This window comes from Mustela nigripes, unplaced genomic scaffold, assembly GCF_022355385.1.
Source record: "Mustela nigripes isolate SB6536 unplaced genomic scaffold, MUSNIG.SB6536 HiC_scaffold_75, whole genome shotgun sequence".
Classification (NCBI taxonomy): domain Eukaryota; kingdom Metazoa; phylum Chordata; class Mammalia; order Carnivora; family Mustelidae; genus Mustela; species Mustela nigripes.
In genome coordinates, this window is record NW_026739490.1 from 4,816,163 (window position 1) to 4,836,028 (window position 19,866).

General features: G+C 45.0%; 1 pseudogene; it reads left to right on the forward strand.

Moving 5' to 3' along the window:
- LOC132008170 (histo-blood group ABO system transferase 2-like) overlaps positions 1-19,594 on the forward strand; it is a 39,293-nt pseudogene extending 19,699 nt beyond the window's left edge.
- Positions 19,595-19,866: the final 272 nt, after the last annotated feature.

The window sequence follows — 19,866 nt, forward strand, 5'->3', positions numbered from 1 at the left end:
GCAGCCCAGGAATAAACTTGATTTGGTCGTGGTGAATCATCCTTTTAATGGGCTGTTGGATCCTATTGGCTAGTATGTTGGTGAGAATTTTTGCATCCATATTCATCAAGGATAGCGACCTATAATTCTCCTTTTGGGTGGGGTCTTTATCTGGTTTTGGGATCAAGGTAATACTGGTCTCATCAAAAGGGTTTGGAAGTTTTCCTTCCAATTCTATTTTTTGGAAAAGTTTCAGAAGAAGAGGTATTAAATCTTCTTTATGTTTGGTAGAATTTCCCTGGGAAGCCATCTGGCTCTGGGCTCTTATTTCTTGGGGGATTTTTGACGCCTGCTTCGATTTCCTTGCCGTTTATGAGTCTCTTCAGGTATTCTTTCTTCCCAGTTCAATTTTGGTGATTTCTATGTTTCTGGGAATGCAACCATTTTTTCAAGACTGCCTGATTTGTTGACATAGAGTTCCCATCCTATGTTCTTATAAGAACCTGACCTTTTTTGATTCCATATGGATTTTGGTACTTTTATTCTTTGAATAATGCTATTGGAATTCAGATAGGGATTTCATTTCATTCGTAGATTTCTTTGGGTATGGTGGACATGTTAACATTGTTAACTCTTCCAGTTAATGAGCATGGCATATGTTTCCATTTATTTGTGTCATCTTCCAAATCTTCAGCCCATACATTCACCCACCAACACATGCATATTTGTCCTTCCTTTTCCACCATGTGTTCAGTATACCAGGTCTATCTCATTCTTGGTTACTTTTATTCCTAGTTTTTTTGTTTTGTTTTGTTTTGTTTTTGCTTGATGCAATTGTCAGTGACATTGCTTTCTTAATTTCTCTTTGTGAAAGTTGGTCATCAGTATATAGAAATACAAGTTGGGGCACTTGGGTGGCTCAGTCAGTTAAGTGTCTGCTGTCAGGTCAAGTCATGATCCTGGGGTTTTGGGAATGAGTCCAGCATTGGGCTCCCTCCTCAGCCAGGAGTCTGCTTTTCCCTGACTCTTTGCTGCTCCCCCTCCTTATGCTCTGTGTGTGTGTCAAATAAATACATTCTTTAAAAAAAAGAGATGCAACATGTCTCTGTATATTGACTTTGTATCCTGCAGCTTTATTGAATTTGTTTATTCTTAATTTATTCAAATTATTTATTTGTTAATAAAAATTCATTTTTTGTGGACTTTTTAGGGATCATGTCATCTGCAAATAGTGACCATTTCTTTTCCTATTTAGATTTCATATCTTTTTTTTTTTTTTTTTTGGTCTAAATGTTTTGGCTAGGGCTTTCAATATGATGATGAATGAAACTGGTAAGAGTGGGCATCTTTATCTTGTTCTTGCTAATGGAAAAGTTTTCAGCCTTTCACCCTCAAGTATAATGTCAGCTGTGGCTTTTCATGTAGGGCCCTTGTTTGGTTGAGGTATGTTCCCTCAATACCCAGATGGTTTAGAGTCTTTATCATAAATGCATATTGAATCTTATCAAATGTTCTTTCTGCATCTATTGTAACAATCCATATGGTTTCAGGTCTTCCACTGAGGTCTTGAAACTTTTGAGTTTGTCTGTATGGCATAAGGAAGCAGAGGAATATCATTCTTCTATGGGAAACTGTCCAGTTTTCCCAACACGTTTGCTGTAGAGACTGTCCTTTTCCTTTTCGATATTCTTGCCTGCTCTGTGGATGATTAATTGGCCACATAATTGTGAGTTTATATCTGAGCTTCTATCCTGTTCCCTTGGTCACTATGTGTATTTTTGTGCCGATACCATACTGTTAGGATGACTACAGCTCTGTAGTATAACTTGAAATCTGGAATTGTGACCCTCCAGCTTTGTTTTTCTTCTCAACATTGTGTTGCCTGTTCAGTATCTTTGGTGGTTCCATACAAATGTGTAGGAGTGTTTGCTTGAGTTCTTTTTGTTTAACTTAAATTGAATGAACCAACTTATAGTACATCATTAGTTTCAGATGTAGTGTTCAATAATAGATTAGGTGTGTATAACACCTAGTGCTCATTGCATCATGTGCCCTCCTTAATGCCCATCACTCACTTACCCCATCCTGCATCCACCTACCCTCCAGCAACCCTCAGTTTGTTTCTGATATGAAGAGTCTCTCATGGTTTTTCTCCCTCTCTGATGACTTCCCATTCAGTTTTCCCTCCCTTCCCCTCTGATCCTTTATGGTGTTTCTTCTACTTCACATATGAGTGAACCCATGTGCTGATTGTCTTTCTCTGACAGACTTATTTCACTCAGCATAATATCCTCCAGTTCCATCCAGGTGGATGTGATGGTAAGTCTTCACCCTCTCTGATGGCTGAATAATATTTCATTGTAGATATTACCCACATCTTCTTTAGCCATTCATCTGTCCTTGGGCATCCAGGCTCTTCCAATAGTTTGGCTAGAGTGGATGTTGCTGCAATGAACATTGGGGGCTTTACTTTTCACTCAATCTGTATCTTTGGGATAAGTACCTAGTAGTGCAATTGCTGGGTCATAGGGTAGCTCTCTCTCTCTTTTTTTTTTTTTTTTAAGATTTCATTTATTGACAGACTGAGATCACAAGTAGGCAGAGAGGCAGGCTGGGGGGTGGGGAGCAGGCTCCCTGCTGAGCAGAGAGTCCAATGCGGGGCTTGATCCCAGGACCCTGAGACCGTGAACTGAGCTGAAGGCAGAAGCTTAACCCACTGAGCCACCCAGGTGCCCAGGTGTTAAGAAACTCAATAACATTTGTCAGAGTGACTATACAAGCTTGCATTCCCACCAACAGTGTAAGAGTGTTTCCCTTTCACTACATCCTTGCCAACACTTGTTTTTCTCTGCCTTGATCATTCTAGGCATGCCAACTCTGGTAAGGTGGGATCTCATTGTTGTTTTGATTTGTATTTCCCTGATGGCTATTGATGTGGAGCACTTTTTCTTGTGTCTCTTGGTCTCTAGTTTGTCCTTTTGATAGAAAGACGTGTTTATGTTTTCACCTATGTCTTAAGCTAGGATAAGGGTAGTCCCAGGAGCAAGGAAGTTGTGATCTGCTTAGCTGTGGAGAATTTCAGAGACATCTGAATTGAGGGCTAGAGTTAAGGAGAGTATCAGGCTCAGGGTTTGCATTCAGTATGGTATGAAAGTATAAATAAGCAGGGATTGGTTCAAGATTTCATTCAGATTTCTCCTGCTCTAAATCCTTTCTGGAGTTCTAAAAGGCATGATATCTGACTTTGTTGTAGGATGAGTCCTCTGTTTCACTCAAGTGTCCCAATTCCCTGGGGATTTGGAGCCATGCTTCTGGGAATGGTCCTTTAAAAAGCCAACCTAGGATTAGGATTGGGACCTAGAATCATGATAGGTTCAACCTGCCAGCTGTGTGGCAAGACTCCCTGAGGGCTGAGTTGAGGGCATGGGTCAGGGTGCATGTCAGGCCTCAGGCTTGTGTCCAGCAGGCCACTGAGTGCGGGGGTGGCCTCAGGTGAGCATGCAGATTTCTCCTGCTCTGAACTGTTTCTGGAGTTCCAAATGCCATGGTTTACTTCTGGGTGGCAGGCGGAGTCCTCTGGGATTGCTCAGTGTCCCCAGTCCCTAGGGCTTTGGCACCAGGTCTCTGGGGCAGACCCCTCCGAGCCCAACCTAGAGTCAGGTTTAGGGTCACAGGTTAGGGGCAGGGGTTAGGGTTAGGGTTTAGGGGTTTGCTAGGGTTAATTTATTTGACTTTAATACAAGATGTGTATGCTTAAATTAGACATTTTATTAGAGTATTTTACAGTGAGTAAAGGGTTAACATGTAACCCAAATAGTTATGGAGAAGAACCAAATGTACCAAAGCAATACTTAAGACAATATTTCTTGACATTTATATTCTATGGTCAATCTATGGATTCACTGGCCCTGTCTTTCTGGTCTTGGCTAAAAGCATCTTCTCAGTGGGCTTCCTTAATGTCTGCATAGAATGTCTCTCTTAGTTCTTAACCTGCATTCTTTCCTATTGCTGATCCATGGATTATATCCTATCTTTGCAAGCTCCTAGAGATATATGTTTGCACTAAGTAGATTCTCCATAATATGTATTAATTGAACAAGTATAGCTTTCTTTTTAATAAAAAATATCCATGTTTTATCAGTGAATTTTTTTACCATATCAGAATATATTTGGAGAAAGCTATTGCTCCATGAATAAACATCTGTCAAGGTTGTGGCTTTATTATGTTTTGTATCATGCTTCCCTGAGCTAGCCAGAACACTCATGACACATGTATGAAGCTCACCTTCAAACCCTAAGGGTGAATTTTGTGAAGGTGCTAGGGGGCATTTGGGAGGCTTGTCCTGCTAGACATCACCATGTCATTTGGAGCCAGATGTGATGTGAGCACCCTCTCTTTCCCTAGCTTCTTCCATCTTTCTCTATCCTCTGTCAGCATATGGGTTTCCTACAAGCTGTATCTTTGCAGACAATCTCTGAGATGGCCTATGGCTTGGGACTCCACTGACATCACAGAGTCTCATTATAACCAGTGTCAGAGGTTTCCATGACCCTGAAATGACCTTTATTCCCAGAATATGACCCATGAAGAGTCTCATGAGAGTCTGGGAGGCCAGGAAAGATAAATGGGTGATTGCAGCTTTAGCTAAAGCCTCTTTGGGGTATCATGCTGGGGACCATCTCCCATCTCAGTCTGGCTCTTTCGCTGATTTCCAACACAATCTAGGAGAGTCACTTCATTGGAGCTTCAGGCTCATCATTTCTAAAATGAGGAAATGATTTTAGATTAATTGATTTATTCAAGACTATAGAATGAACTCCTAGGAAGTTTTGGGCAGTTTCCAAGATGGAGTCTATCTGACTTCCATCCTCACCACTCCTATTGAGTTCCCCAACTGGACACAATGGCTATTCCAGGGGAAGTCCCCAGGACAACACTGGACAACCAAGTGTCTTCAGGGTGTACCCCCATTCCATCTGATGTAGCTGAGGGGCCATGAGCAATTCTGAACCCAAACCAAGGTTTTGGCTGTGCTGCATTTTTTTTATACTATTACACTTATTTTATTTTATAACATTAACATTTATTTTATAACATTAATTAATTGTTATCCTTTTAAAAAATTATTATTTTTTAATTTTTTAATTAAATTTATTTATTTATTTTCAGAAAAACAGTATCCATTATTTTTGCACCAAACCCAGTGCTCCATGCAATCCGTGCCCTCTATAATGCCCACCACCTGGTACCCCAACCTCCCACCCCCCCGCCACTTCAAACCCCTCAGATTGTTTTTCAGAGTCCATAGTCTCTCATGGTTCACCTCCCCTTCCAATTTACCCCAACTCCCTTCTCCTCTCTAACACCCCTTGTCCTCCATGCTATTTGTTATGCTCCACAAATAAGTGAAACCATATGATAATTGATTCTCTCTGCTTGACTTATTTCACTCAGCATAATCTCTTCCAGTCCTGTCCATGTTGCTACAAAAGTTGGGTATGCATCCTTTCTGATGGAGGCATAATACTCCATAGTGTATATGGACCATATCTTCCTTATCCATTCGTCTGTGGAAGGGCATCTTGGTTCTTTCCATAGTTTGGCGACCGTGGCCATTGCTGCTATAAACATTGGGGTGCAGATGCTGCATTTTTTGCACAAAAATAATGGTGTCTAGATCAGGCCTTACTGCAACAGCTGAGCCAGCTTAGTGAGAACCTTGCCCAGGACACTAGTCACATGACACTGTGAGGGCACTTGGAGTCCAAGGTTAAGTCATGCAATGCAACAAGGGATTCTACATCAGGGTAGCTGATGCAAGGTACAGTTTCACAGCAACATGACAAAAAAACACATTTAAATGACAGAATAATATGTAGTTAAATGTACTCTGTACTTTGGCAGTGATGGCAAAAGTGAATGATGGGGTCAGAAAGGGGAATGGGAGTTCCAAGAAGCAGGCCAGAGTCATCAGGAGGTAAGTGTGTCTCGTGGAGGAAGGGACCAGGAGGGTCATCATGGGTTACAACTTTGCAGCATCAGGGTGTGTGCTCTGCCTGGCCCACGACCCCCAGGGACACTGGGGGCAGTCTAGCTCCAGAGGATCTGCAGACTGTAAATTGGCCTGAGCAGAGCCTCTGTGGTATGTCTTCTTGGTTCCTGGGTGTGGCTCTTTCTCTGCTTCTGGAGGCTGTTGATTCCCCTTTGTTTTCCTCTGAGCTGCACTATTTTGTGTGGATTCGGTGCTGCTCCTTGACACAAATTCTTCCTGAAAAGAAGTGGAATAGAAGTCAGCCTTGTTTCCTAAATAGACCTGAATAGATTCAACAGTCATAGCCTTTTTCCAGGCCCCTGGGCCTTCATCTGCTTGCCAACTCTGAGATTTTTAAAAACATCTTCTATTCTTAACAAGTTGAAAGAATTAGTTTGGTTTTTTAAAAAATTCGGCAAAGTCACATTTTTCATAATCTAAACAATGATCTGTAAACATTGAATGAACAAGGTTTGAGGGGATGAAGGAAGAATTGGCTTTGCAGTGGGATTTGTGGCAATGTTTACTCATTGGTGCCCCCGTGTGGCCACTCTCCAGATAGCACGTGGTGGAGGAGTGGACCAGCTCACATGCACAGGACGTGATTTTTTAGTTCCTTGCTATCTCTCTCCCCTTTTTGTCACCCTGGTCCTGAACCTTTAGCTCCCAAGAGAACTTGGGTTTGAAGATTTCTGTTAACATGTCTAAGTGTAGATCTGTCTTGCCTTTGTTCCCTGCCCTTGGGTCGGAGATGAAGGTGTGAAAAGTCATCATACTCTGAAAGCAACAAAAAGAAATATCAAGTGTGCTCTGCCCCTGGCACCTCAGGCTTGAAAGCAATGGCCAACTACATACTTTATGTTCTACACAATCAGCTTTTGGGACTCACAGATGCATGTGAAATGAAATTGTACTGAGATAAATATTACTGAACTTTTGCCTTGCAGAAGACAGTTTAGGGACACTGCCCCTTGCCCACCCTGTCATTTCCAGTCTGGCCAATGCCTGGTCACACTGACACGTGTAGCCACACAAGGACACAACTGCGACATCCTCCTGAAGCACTCCTGATTCTCTTGCCCTCCTATCTGGCCTACCCTGTACATCCCCAGTCCTCCCACATACCCCCTGTAGTGACACAGCTGTGATCATCCTCCTGGATCTTTTCCAGTCCCCCTAGCCCCAGGTCTGGCCAACCCTGCACACCCCCAGTCCTCCTGAGTGTCCCCTGTCATGGCACTTGTCACACAAGACTGTCATTTGTTGTCTCTTGGTCTGTCTTTTCTGCTTGGAGTAGATCTCTCTCACAGATGCCTGGCTGGATGACAGGTGGATGAAAGGTTTCAGTATCTTTTGTCCTGGAACAGCAGGCATCCTTCAAAACCCTGATGAGCAAGGGGAGTCTCTGTTCCTCTGTGGGTCCCCAGCCCTGGTGGAATATAGTGTCCAGAACAAGGGATTTGGGAGTCCTCCCAGATGAAGTTTGTTCTATGAAGGTGGATTCCTTCTGAGATCCTTATGGAACCACATTGTGTAGCTGTTTCTGTGGGACAGAAAGCATGCCACTGTGTTGTATTCTCCTTCAACACTGTGGCTAACAAAGAGGAAACACACACTCACACTCACAAGTGCACACTTACACCTCCATTTCTGGGCATCACTACCATGTAAACTACACTGAATTCCTGTTGGACTGCAAACATGCAGATGTGCCATTCAAGGTGTAAATGGAGGAGGATAGATATGGAGTTCTGGCTAAAAGGATGGAAGTCTTTGCCTCTGGGGGTGAAGAAAATAGATTTTACCCAGAAGGCACTCCATTCCACTCAAAGAAGTGATATAATCCTATGATCTTTGAGACCAGGGATCGGCACAGACTTTTCTTTAAAGTCTTCTGTAAAAATTTTTTGTTAGGTGTTGCAGTCCATGTGGTGTCTCTGACAATGACTCCACTCTTGCCTTGTGGCATGAAAGTAGCCAAAGACTGTCCATAACTCATGTTCCAGCCACACTTGATTGAGAGAATACGGGGGAGGTCTATTTGGCCCATGGCCCATCTGCAACACAATGGATGTTGGGGGAGAGGTTTCTTCCTTTCCAATGGCAGGGTGGGTGTTCACTGGGATCTATCCTGCCTAACCCTGGTCCCTCCACTTGAAATAAAAAAAAGATGATAGTGAGATTGGCTAACAATTAAGGCCTCAGAAATTCTCCCACCTTTCTCTGTATGCCTTGAGCTTGCCACAAGATGTTGGTCTGTGGTTGAATTCCATGTAGGTATTGTTTGGCTGAGTATGTCCCCATTGGCTGGTGGGTATATCTTGCGGGTTATATACCACACAGATGGTCAAGACCATCTGTGGCTCAAGACCATGAGCACATTTAGGGTTCTCTTGAGTTAGCAGAGGATTTAGCATGTGCGGGCTTCAAGATGAGTCCAACAGCCCTCAGCAATGTTATGGACCACCTGGCTTTCTGGACCCTCTGTGGCACTGGCGCAAGCCTGGCCTAGGCCACTTCTGCAGTGGCGATGGAAAAACCCCTGGCCTGGGTGGTCCACAGGTTATTGGCACAGGTTATTAGGATCTCCATTGTAATGGCTTTTCTTTTCTTTTTTCTTTTTTTCAAAATTTCCTTTCAGTGTTCCAGAATTCATTGTTTATGTACCACATCCAGTGCTCCATGCAATATGTGCCCTCCACAATACCCACCTTCCCTCCAAAACCATCAGTTTGTTTCTCAGAGTCCACAGTCTCTCATGGTTTGTCTCCCCACCAATTTCTCCCAACTCACTTCTCCTCTCCATCTCCTTATGTCCTCCGTGTTATTCCTTATGCTCCACAAATAAGTGAAACCATATGATAACTGACTCTCTCTGCTTGGCTTATTTCACTCAGCATAATCTCTTCTAGGCTTGTCCATGTTGATACAAAACTTGGGTATTCATCCTTTCTGATGGAGGCATAATACTCCATAGTATATATGGACCATATCTTCTTTATCCATTTGTCCACTGAAGGGCATCTTGTTTCTTTCCACAGTTTGGCCACTGTGACCATTGCTACTATAAACATTGGGGTATGGATGACCCTTCTTTTCACTACATCTGTATCTTTGGGGTAATTATCCAATAGTGCAATTGCAGGGTCATAGGGAAGCTCTATTTTTAATTTCTTAAGGAATCTCCACACTGTTTTCCAAAGTGGCTGCACCAACTTGCGTTCCTACCAAGAGTATAAGAGGGTTCCCCTTTCTCCACATACCCTCCAACACATGTTGTTTACTGTCTTGTTAATTTTGGCCATTCTAACTTGTATAAGGTATGTCAATGTGGTTTTGATTTGAATCTCCATGATGGCTAATGGGGATGAACATTTTTTAATGTGTAATGACTTTACCAATGGCCATGGTGGCAAGATCTTCTAGGATGCATCTGTTAATAAAATAGATATTATTTTCTGATAGTAAGTGGGTTCAAAGTGCTGGCTTAGCACCTAGCACATCGGTCCCAGCACCTCGGTACTACTGTACTACTCTGCAGAGACAATGGCTGAGAATGAGCAAAGTGGATGGAAACTGGTCTGGAGTGCACAAGGGAAGGGTGTGTGTGTGTGTGTGTGTGTGTGTGTGTGTAGGTGATTGGGGATAATAGCTCTGGCCAAGCTGTATCTCCAACTTATCTAGGTTCAAGAAGCTGCGGGGAATCTATGGTGTTTCACCATCTCCCATTTTGCAGAAGAATATACCCATTGCATGGAATATGGCAAGACTTGTTCCAAGTATTCTCTAGTTGGTATGGAAGTCGGGGAGAGCAGCACCCTCCATCTGCTAGGATAGGCATGAGAGGCTGAGTGCTCTCAAGAAGGTGTCTGGCTTTCGCAGGGCTCACTGTGAGCCTGCACGCAGGACTGATGAGGACAGTTCATGGTTTTGTTCTGAGGATGGAGTATTGGAAGAATGCAGTGCTCCGTGTAAGCCTGGGAAGGGAAAAGATCTGGAATCCACTGTAGTGCTACTTCCTGGGAGTGGTGGTAATCTGCAGCATCCGCTTCATAAAGTGTCTGTCCTTTATTGAGTTCTGGGTGTGGTTTCTGTGACTTTGTCCTAATGGCTGGGATTTCAACGGAATGGGATTTGTTTGGCTTTACTCTAAGAGTTGGTTCACTGGGAGTGGGCAAGTCCCATTCTGCTGCTGAGAAGTGTGTCTCTAGCGGTTAGAGTGTGAATTACAAGCCTAGAGGTCAACGGTGAGGTGGTTACAGTGGTCCGCAGGCTATTGTTATTGATGAGTTTTTAAAAAAAGATTTTATTTATTTATCAGAGAGAGAGAGAGAGAGGGAGAGCACGTGCACAAGCAGGCAGAGTGGCAGGCAGAGGTGGAGAGAAAAGCAGGATCCCTGCGGAGCAAGGAGCCTGATGCAGGACTCAATCCTAGAGCCCTGTAATCATGACCTGAGCCGAAGGCAGCGGCTTAACTGATTGAGCCACCCAGGCGCCACGGTTATTGATGATTTTTATGGGTGAATTCTATAGGATGAGATGTTAGATCTTATGGTTAGGGATCCTCATTAACTGCTCATAAAGTGTGCTTTTTCTGAGTTTCATATTCAGTATCTTTTTATTGCTTCTAGTAGCCCTCCTTGTAATTGGTATTCGTGCATTACAACATTGCCCGCATTTTACCCGTGTGTCGATGAGGATTTGAGAAAGGAAAATGTCAGTGCTTCCACAAATTGTACTGGAACAGCCAAATAATAAAATTTTATTTTCGACACAAAGTAGGAAGTATCCTGCTGTGATTCTTAGTTTAAAGCAGGGGAGGTCACCTGGGTGGCTCAGTGGGTTAAAGCCTCTGCCTTCGGCTTGGGTATTGATCCCAGAGTCTTGGGATTGAGCCCCGAGTTGGGCTCTCTGCTCAGCAGGGAGCCTGCTTCCTCCTTTCTCTCTCTGCCTACTTGTGATCTCTGTCTGTCAAATAAGTAAAAAATTTCTTTAAAAAAAATAAAGCAGGGGAAGGGGCCCTCTTTTGGTACTGGTAATGAGTACCATAGGCCTTCCTAGGGAAGATTATCAGATTCTATTGGAAGTTTGGTCTTTGTTACTGTGGAAGAATCAGGAGTCAACCAATTATTTGTCTTCTGTTTCATTTTCCATGAGCAGTTCCACAATATTTGGTTTCTCACCTCCACCACTGTGAAATCATCTCAAATTTGGCAGCAGCTCGCCCTTCTCTGCCAAGGGTATGTTTGAGCCAAGACAAAAGTGACTTCCGGGTGACTAGGAGACCCTAGGATCAGAATGATGTTGGTAGGGAGTTACTAAGATCTTAAATTCTAAACCAGCTCCTGAAACCCGGATGAAATACATTACAGATTTAGAAACTTCCGATAGAAATTTTGTGTCCATGATGACAACTGAAGAGAATGTGTTATTCCTAAACCTAACTTTAACCTCTAACTTTAATGCTGAAACCTAACCTGACCTTAAAGCCCAAACTGGAACCCTGAATTCCAAATATGAAATTGAACCTAAAGCCTTGACTCTGAACCTGAGCCCTGGATCCAAGCCCTGGTGCATGAACTCAAACTCTAAACCAGAACTCTGAGCCATGAACCCTGACTGAACCCAAATCCCAGCATGAACCCAAACCCCAAATTTGACCTTGAACTTTATCCCAGAAGCTCTGAGTCTTAAACCCTAAATCATAAACCTAAAGCCCTAAACTCTAACTGTTCCCTTGCCCCTAACTCTAAATCCTCACCCTGACCCTAAAACCAAAGACTGATCTAGAATTCTGACTGAAACCTGAACATGAACCCAAATTCAAACCCTTCACCACACTTTGTTCATGGGTTCACTATTGATGGATATTTGCAGTTTCTACCTTTTGATTCTCATGAACACTGTTTGGGTTGGGGGATAGGGTTAGGGTCTTGGACTGGGGACAGGGCCAGGCTTGAGAACAAGTTGAAGTCAGAGTGTGGGTCTGCGTCAGAGCCAGGGTCATGTTTGGAGCCACCGTTTGGGCCAGGGACTGTTGTTGTTCCATATTGTTTCCAATTCATTGTTCTTTAGCTATTTTTGGAGAAGTTGGGGGTACTGGGCTCCATGCAGCTTGAATTTCCAGAATGAAATGGCTTCAGCTGGACCGCTAGAGGGAGCAGGTGCTTCCATTGAAGGGTGAGCTTCCCTAGTCCTGCACTGTCTCTACCGCCTGCAGAGGGCGCCAGACCCCAGCTCCCGCCCTGAGCCTGGCCTGCGCATCGTAGGTGGGGCAGGAGCCTGGCCTCCTCAGGACCCACTGTGGAGACTTCTAGAGGAGGTGGGGTCGCTCCCACGCTGACAGGACAAGCTGGGGAGGATGTGGGTCCACATCCACACTGACAGGATCTACTGTGGAGGATGTGGGGCTGCCTCAATGTTGACAGCAGTCCAGCCCCCTCCAGGACTGGAGGCTGGAGGAGAAGGTGAGGAGAAGCAGGCTGAGCAGGGACTGGCGAGGGGGTGCATGGTCTCAGGACCCCAGGGAGGAAGGGCACGCTGTGTAGACACTGGGGCTTCTGTGGTATTGTGTGTGGTGATGTGGCCTCCCACGGTGCTATGAGCGGGTCTGTGGGGTCTCCCCTTTCTGGTCTTGGATGTGCGCCCTGAATCCCACGTCTGGGTTTGTGTGCACACATGCGGATTCGGTTCGTGGGGCTCCTCAGACAGTCTGCAGTCAGGGAGTGGATGCCAGCTGGGTGTTTCTGCTCCCCTCGCCTCAGCCCTGCAGGGTCCTTCCTGTGTCCACCCCCTCTTCAGGGTTGGTCCAGAGTCTGGAAGTTCGGGAGCAACAGCGTGGACCCTGTAGACGCCTTTGGGGAGAGCAGGTATTTTCCCAGTGTTGGTTCTTCCCTGAGCACAGCCTGTCTTCCCATCTCCGTGTGTCTCCCTCCATGTCTATCATCAGTGTCTCATGGCTGTCAGAGGACAAGTCTGTCACCTCCTTGGTTCAGGAGGTTCTTTTGGTTCTTGTTCTTTTGGATGCAGTAGTAAATGGGATTGTTCTCCATAGGCTCTTTCTTTCTTTTTTTTTAAGATTTTTATTTATTTATTTATTTGACAGATAGAGATCACAAGTAGGCAGAGAGGCAGGCAGAGAGAGAGAGAGAGAGAGAGAGGAGGAAGCCGACTTCCTGTGGAGCAGAGAGCCCAATGTGGGGCTCGATCCCAGGACCCTGAGATCATGACCTGAGCCAAAGGCAGAGGCTTTAACCCACTGAGCCACCCAGGCACCCCCATAGTCTCTTTCTGATGGTTCCTTCAGAGCACGTAGAAATGCAATTGATTCATGTAGATTGATTTTGTTCCTTGCAAGTTTCTTGAACTTACTCGTTCTGTTCACTTTAGACTCAAACTGCCAGTTAGTTGACCAGCAAAATGAGTTTATTCGGGAATAGCAGAGAATGGCAATCTGGGCTGAGCAAGCTAGTCCCATCACAGACAAGTGCAAGAAACAAAGGAGAGGAACATTATTTCACGGAGGAGGAGGAAGTTGGAAGGGTTGTTTGGAAGGAAAGTCCACTGGAGAAAAGCAGGGGCTCGGGGTGATGGAGGATTCTCAATGGCTGAGCTGCGGGATTTCTTGTAGGAGATGGACCCTCCAGCTTCCCCTGTGGGGCCTGGGAACGGATGAGTTTCTCCTGTGGGGGATTCTAATGTGGGGTCTGTAACAGGCACTGAGCGCCAGGCACCCCCTTCCAGCCTCCCCTTCTGGCATGCCCAGTCCACTTTACTGAGGCTTCCCTTCCTGTTTGTTCACAGTTCTAACCAGGTTGTGGTTGAGCATTATGGAGAATTGGAATTCCAAATCCCGCTGCTTCCACTGCACCCAAGACACGGGGGCGCCTGATTTAATCCTCCCATGAGTCTCTTGCTAACATGTGGCCTCCTCCAAGGGCAAGTGGTCTGTCCATGGTGGGTGAACTGGATCTGGGAGGGCTTGGCCTCCGTCCTGGAGTCTGATGTCCTCTCTGCTTCTGTAATGTGGTGCTAATGTGGGTGTTTGGAAGAGTCATTTACTCTGTGGTGGTTTCAAATCTGCAGTAACTTGTCACAGCAGCACAAATATGCTTTATCTCCACACGCAGACTCCCCAGCTGTCATTTCTTGACCACGTTTGCCACTTCACCCAAGCTATTTGGTTCATTTTACCCCAAATAAGGACGCTGTCCTGTGGAACCACCATGGAACCCCAAGTGAGGAAATCGTGATGGTTTCCACATTTGAACCCAGAGCACAGGCCCACTTCAACTGTTACCACCTGCCCCGATGGTCTGAAGTGTCTTCTCCATTCAGATCCAGTTTTCTTCTGGAACTTCTTCCAGGACTTTCCCTTATTTGGGTAACCTTGATGGACTTAAGGAGCACAGATGGCTTTAGCTGGAGTGGTATTTCTATATGGCTTACGTCACTGGGGCTGTTTTCAGTGTCCATCCACATTGTGACGTGCGTCTGTCCCTCAATCACTTTTTCACAGTGACTGAACATAAGAATATCGACGACTTAAAACATTTCAGATACACAATTCTGACCTTAGCTGAGCTCCCACGGTTGTACATCATTCTCCAGAACTTTCTCATTCTCCCCGAGGGAGCCTGTATGTATGAAACACCAACTCCCTATTGTCCTTTCCTCTCGGTCTCCTGCAGCCACATCCAGTTTTGTGTCCCAGACACCTCATCCAAGTGGAATCACAAGTATCTCTCCGTCTGTGGCTGGCTGGTTTCACTCAGTGTAATGACTTCCAGGTTCAACTTGTGTTGTAGTGTCAGAACTCCCTTCATTTTTTTTTTTAAATAAGATTTTATTTATTTGACAGATAGAGATCACAAGTAGGCAGAGAGGCAGGTGGGGTGGGGGGGAAGCAGGCTCCCTGCTGAGCAGAGAGCCTGATGCGGGGCTCGATCCCAGGTCCCTGAGATCATGGCCTGAGCTGAAGGCAGAGGTTTAACCCACTGAGCCACCCAAGCACCACAGAACTCTCTTCATTTCTAAGGCTGAATCATGTTCCATGGTTATAAACCACATTTTGTTTATCCATTCATCTGTCAGTGGACACTTGGGTGGCTTCCACCTTTTGGCTGTTGTGAGAAAGGCTGCTTTGAATATGGGTAATTCTACTTTCAATTTTTGGGGCCATTTAGGCTGCAGTGGAATTCTGTGTTTAATATTTTAAGGAACCACCATGTTTTGTCCCCACAAATGAACTATTTTATGTCATTCCTTCATAGGGCAGAACAAGATGGCCATTTATGGATCTACCTCATTTTGTTTATCCTTTTCCCCATGGACGGACATTTGCATTGTTTCTGGTTTTTGCCTATTGTGAACTCTGCTGCTATGAATATTCCTGTACATTTTTGTTTGTTTGCTTGAACCAGTGTTTTCAATTTTGGGGGTATATATCTAGGAGTACAATTGTTGAACCATATGGTAATTCTGCTTTGATCTATCTGAATAAATGCCAAACTATTTTACATGTAGACTGAACCATTTTTCACAAGTGAGTTTAAGGGTTTCAGTTTCTCAACATCCTCTTACTATTTTTAGTTTTCTTGATCATAGTGATTCTACTTGTGTAAAAGGGCATCTAACTGGTTTAAATCTTCATTTCCATAAAAGATTCTTAAAATCTATTCATGTGCTATTCACCATTTGTATGATTTCTCTGGAGAAGGGTCTATCCAAGTCCTTCGTCCATTTCAAAAATGGGATTGTCTTTTTGTTAAGTTATAAGAGCTCTTTACATATTCTGGGCAACAGAGTCTTATTAGATAAATAATCTACAAATATTTCCCTCCATTCTGGGTTTTTTCACTTTCTGGATAGTATCTTCTGATGCACAAATATTTTTAAATTTTTTACATTTCTTTAAAAAAATTTTTTTTAAAGACTTTTATTTATTTATTTATTTGACAGACAGAGAGGCAGGGAAGGCAGGGAAGCAGGTTCCCTGTTGAGCAGAGAGCCTGATGTGGGGCTCGATCCCAGGACCCTGGGATCATGCCCCGAGCCAAAGGCAGAGGCCTTAACCCACTGAGCCACCCAGGCACCCCTTCATTTCTTTTTTAACAGTGAGTGAGTGAGCAAGTGGACAGTGAGCAAGTGGACAGTGAGCAAGTGGACAGGTGCAGAAGGAGAAGGACAGAGAATCTTCAGTAGGCCCCACATTCAGTGTGGAGCCTGACGTGGGGCTCAATCTCATGACCCTGAGATCATGATCTGAGCCAAAATTAAGAGTCAGATGGTTAACCAACTGAGCCACCCAGGCTCCTGGGACAGATTTTTAATTTTGAGGATATTATTTTATCTATTTTTTTCTTTCCCTTCTTATGCTTTGGTGCCAGATCTAAAAACATCGCTAAATCCAAGGTTATGAAGATTTATCCCCATTTGTTTCTTCTAGAGTTTATAATTTTACCTCTTACATTTAAGCCTTTAACTTATTTTGAATTAATATTTATATGTGATGTGAGGTAAGGGTCCAGTGCCATTCCTCTGTACATGGATAGTGGATTGTCTACCACCCTTTGCTGAAAAGATCATTCTGTCCCCTAGTGTAATGTTGTCCACCCTTGTCAAAATTCAGTGGACCATAGATGAAGGGGTTTATTTCTGGGTTCTCAGTTAAATTCCACTGATCTGTATGCATACTTTAAATTTTTTTTAAATTTTATTTATTTAAAAATTTTTTTAACTTAAATTCAATTAATTAACATATAACGTATTATTTGTTTCAGGGTGTATGCCTACCTTTACAACAGTATCACAATGTTTTGTTTACTGTTGCTTTGTATTAAGATTTGAACTTTGGAAATGTGACCTTTCACCTTTGATTTTCTTTTTCAGGATGGTTTTGGCTATCTTGCGTTCCCTTAAAATTCCATATGACTGTTATGATTAGCTTGTGCATTTCTTCCCAAAGGCCTTTGTGAAATTTCTTGGGGACACATTGAATTTCCACATTGCTTTGTGTACTGTTGCCATCCTATCAATAGTATGTCTTGTCATTACCATGGGGTGTCCTCAGATTTATTTAGGTTTCCCTTACTTTCTTTCTGCAATGTTTTGTAATTTTTGGTGTACAAGCTGTACACATTGATTACAGCTATTCCTATGTATATTGTCAATGTTGATATTCCTTAAAATGGAATTATTTTCTTTAATTCCTTTTTGGATGATTCATTGCTAGCGTAAACAAATAAGAGAGATTTTTGTGTATTGATACTTTGTCCTGTAACTTTGCAGAATTAGGGAACTGGCTGTAATAATTTTTTGTTGATTCTTTAGGCAACTCTGTATATAAGATGATGCCATCTCTGTTCTCTGAATAGAGCTAGTTCTAGTATTTCCTTTCACATGTGGATTCCTTATTTCTTGCCATATTGTTCTGGGTAGAATTCTCAGTACAATACTGAGCAAGGAGTGAAAGCCAGCATGATGGACAGAGTAGAGCTGTCGGTCCTCAAAATTGAGTGTGATGTTTGATTAGGGTTAGGGTGGGGTTAGGATTAGGGCTTATGGTTAGGGTTTTCCTGTTCTCAGCTGTACAGAGCCCATTCTTCTCCAGTAACCAGTAGAGTGATCTTTTCAGGACATAAATGTTGAGCCTCTATGTGATCCACTCCCCAGCTGCTTGTTCTTCCCAGCCTTTCCTCTCCCACCATGTCCCCCCCTCCCCTGTGGGCCTCCCAGGTGTGTGGTCATCCCACATGTGCCTTGGAACTGACCCCAGGCCTTTACATTGCCTTCTGCCAGGAACACTCTTCTCTCCCCCTGCTTCCTGTCTGGCTTGTTACCCTGATGTCTGGACTTGTCCCCCTGGTGACCTGACTCATGTCTGCTGGCTGTGTTTGGCCTTGCCCCCAATTTAAATGTAGTGCTCACTTTCCCTGTGTGAGCAACTTACTAAGCTGCTAGGTATGGGGCAGGCACAGGGAAGTAGCCTTAGTGTCTGTGAAAAAAATCCATCTCAGGGCACCTGGGTGGCTCAGTCATTAAACATCTGCCTTTGGCTCAGGTCATGATCCCAGGGTCCTGGGATTGAACCCCACCATGTTGACCTCCCTGATCAGTGGGGAGCCTGCTTCTCCTTCTCCCAGTCCCCCTGCTTGTGTTCCCTCTCTAGCTGTCTCCCTCTTTGTCAAATAAATAAAATCTTTTAAAAAATCAGTCTCAGAGGGGCTTACCACCCTTGCTGACAATGGGGGAGCTGTTGTCCCCACAGGTGATCCCCTCAGAGAGTCAAGACTTCCAACTTTTTAAGGCTCAGGAGATGTAGACCTGGACCTGGAAGCTTATGCTCTTGAATTCATGGCTGGGGCCTAAGCAAGCCCCCTTTTCTTCCAGCGGTCCTCTTTCTCCTTCCTTGCCCATGGGCTGGACCTGATTCCTGATCTGGGGGAGTTCAAGGGTGACCACTCCTAGGAATAGCAGGGTTGACTGATGGACCTTGTCAGCAAGAGTCCCAGTAGCCTTCAAGGGAGAACCTTATGGGGTTGGAGACAACAACTCTGTGGGGACCAGCGACAGCCCACTCAAAGCAAAGTGGGGCAGGAGGCCAGCCCTGCTGATTCTAGCCAGTCTGTAGGCCACAGAAAGGAGGCCTGTGCCAGAAGGTGCTCTACGCCTTGCAGATGGGGAAAGGACCTGCAGGGGGTCGGCCAGGAGAGGGCACCTGTTGGGTTTGCCTGGGAGCTCGGCACAGGGGGAGTGTTCCTGGCTCCAGCATTCTGACTGTGGGGTTGGTTTCCCACCTCTGAAGCCTCAGGCTCCCCTTTGTATGATGGGGGTGCTGATGGCCTCCCTCTCTGAGAGCAGAAGGAAAGGAGGTCCCACAAGCAGACTTGCTCTGGACAGACTGTGAGAGTGGCTGTTGCTTAAAGCAGCCCAGGGCCTGTCCCCTTGAAGAAGGTGCACACATCCATGGCCCACAGCTCTGGGGTCCTTGCACCACCTCTGACAGTAACCCTCCTCCTGCCTTGTCCCTTGTCTCTGTCAACAGGTGGTCTTCCTGGAGCTGTTCCTACAGAGGGCAGAGAAGCCCATCATAGTAGGACACAGGGTCGCCTACTAGGTCATCACCAACCAGTGGGCTGCCAGTCCCCTGTACCCCCCTGGGAGGGCTGAAGGTGGTGGTCCTCGAGGTCCCTGGCACCCCGCACTGGCAGGACGTGCCCATGCAGCACATGGCGATGGTCAGCCGCTTCTGTGAGCAGCACTTCCTCCATGAGGTGGATGACCTGGTGTGCTCAGAAGTGGACATGAGGTTCTGTGACCATGTGGGCATGGAGATCCTATCCCCCCTCTTTGGCACCCTGCACCCCAGTTTCTACTGGGTGTCCCATGAAGACTTCAGCTACCAGTGCCGGCCACAGTCCCAGGCCCACATCCCCAGGGTCCAGGGTGACATTTACTACATGGGGGCCATTTTTGGGGGGGTGGTGGTAGAGGTTCACTGACTGACCTTGGCCTGTCACCAGGTGATGGAGATCAACGTGGCCAATGGGCCAATGGCCACACACAACAAGGGATACATCTAGGCTCTTTCCACAGTTTAGCTGTTGTGGACATTGCTGCTATGAATATTGGGGTGCAGGTGGCCCTTCATTTCACTAAATCTGTATCATTGGGGTAAATACTCAGGAGTTCAATTGCTGGGTTGTAGGGTAGCTCTATTTTCAACTTCCTGAGAAACCTCCATACTGTTCTCCAGAGTGGCTACACTAGCTTGCATTCCCACCAACAGTGTAAGAGGGTTCCTCTTTCTCCACATCCTTGCCAACACTTGCTTCCTGTATTGTTAATTTTAGCC